Below are 1703 nucleotides of genomic sequence, written 5' to 3'. Positions count from 1 at the left end.
ATAGGATTTGTTGTAACAAAGACGTAGGATGAAAGAATGGCTTCTCTAATCGGCGATGAGGCTATGAAGTACAAGACGTATTACTGGAATGTGTTGCTTCGAGAATGAGGAATGTATATAAATAATTCATGGAATAAATAATCGAAACGGGTCTGAACACCACACAGTGTATAAGTCTCTTGTCTTCTGGAATAAGTCTTGCGTCATGCTTATCTTCTAAGTCTTAAACTTGCCCTTTGACTTCCTGTTGTTCCTTCAGATTAGTACGGCTATTTTCCTTTCTCATCCGGGTTTCTTTGTTCTAAGACCGCAAGTGTCATGATAACGGCTACGGACGTATATGTATGTATGTTAGTGGTTCTGTGAGTACTGCTATTTTTAGCTCTTACTTTGGTCATTTCTTCGCCAGGCATCGCTAGTTTTATCTGCTACCAGTAGGCATCAAATCATGATTGAATATCGTAGCCCATAGACCTTTCCTCACATGACAGGGATTCTTAATTGAATAATCACCCTCATCCTCCCAGGCCTCCCCAGCGCCTCCTTCGACTGCCCTCATCCTTGTCGTGGCCACCCTCGAGGCAGGGCAGGAGGGCCGTCGCTGCCAGCCCCTTATAGCCAGCTTGGCGTTCCTGATAACTATGTAACGACTTTTAAGACAGTTTTAGGATTAGAAGCGATGCCATCTTGGATGCGGAGATGATCGTAGAAAGGCCCCTGTTGGCTGTATGAGCGACCGAGGGATCAGAGAGGAAAATCGTGTGCTGTGTTTGTTGCCTTACTGACTCATCATGCGAAAGATTTGTGTATTTGTTTAGATAGTGACTACGACGTGTTTTGTGTTGACGTTTATCGGGTACGGGATGAATGGAATATCTGAAGCCGCTCTGATAATAGTGGTAGAGATGAGAAAGTGGTGAAGTCATACTTGAAGGTGGAACCTTTCAAGAAAGTTTGGATTAGTTTGTTGATTCAGTGATCATTTGTCAACATTTACCATGATCTTTGGGAAATGCCAGAAATAACATTAACGGTACTTTGAAACAGGAAGAGAACAGTACTGTTTCACGAAGGGTTCGCTGTAAGTGCAGTAGTTCAGAGGTTAATGGCGCATTATCCACACAGCAAGCAAGGACCTGTACGTGAGCAGTGTGGATAAATAGCGGTTTGTAATAAGGTTGTCGCAACAAATAGGGTTCTTGTGGAGGTCGTATCAACCGAAGAACAAGTAGCTTATTCACATCTTGTGACTCGCGATCAGAAACGCCTCTGTTATATATTTACACGGTTTCAACATTCAAGGTCGTTATGCAACCTCTAGCGATGCTTTCCGACCGGAGGGTAAGAAATGATGCTACTTGTGCGTCTTCGTCGGACGTCACAAGACAAAAAATTGGAAGCTCTAAGATAACGATGTTATAATGACACAAAACAGACACTTGACAGTACCAGACAAAGGCATTGTGCATATTCTAAGATGACTTAGATCATTTTCGTAATCAGTTGTTCTCGCTGACCTTCGCGGCCTGGATGTGAGGCAGACATGGGGTTTTGCTGCTGTGGAAAGGGAAGCAATCAAGGTCTTCAGATGACTTAATTGCGAATATCTCATTTATTTGAGAAAGAAGTTAATGTAAGGAAGTGCGCCCTCGTGGTTTCGGTTTCGACATCGTGATGTTTTTGGGTACATACCTGCGTCAACA

General features: G+C 43.3%; 1 protein-coding gene across 1 annotated transcript in view; it reads left to right on the top strand.

Moving 5' to 3' along the window:
- The window catches only part of LOC119588584 (dystrophin-like), a gene marked incomplete at its 3' end in the record, with an annotated part of 59218 nt that overhangs the window by 52231 nt on the left and 5284 nt on the right, over window positions 1–1703 (top strand).

This window comes from Penaeus monodon, chromosome 24, assembly GCF_015228065.2.
Source record: "Penaeus monodon isolate SGIC_2016 chromosome 24, NSTDA_Pmon_1, whole genome shotgun sequence".
Classification (NCBI taxonomy): Eukaryota; Metazoa; Arthropoda; class Malacostraca; order Decapoda; family Penaeidae; genus Penaeus; species Penaeus monodon.
Note: the sequence above shows the minus strand (reverse complement) of the source record. Positions and strands in the feature narration are given on the sequence as shown.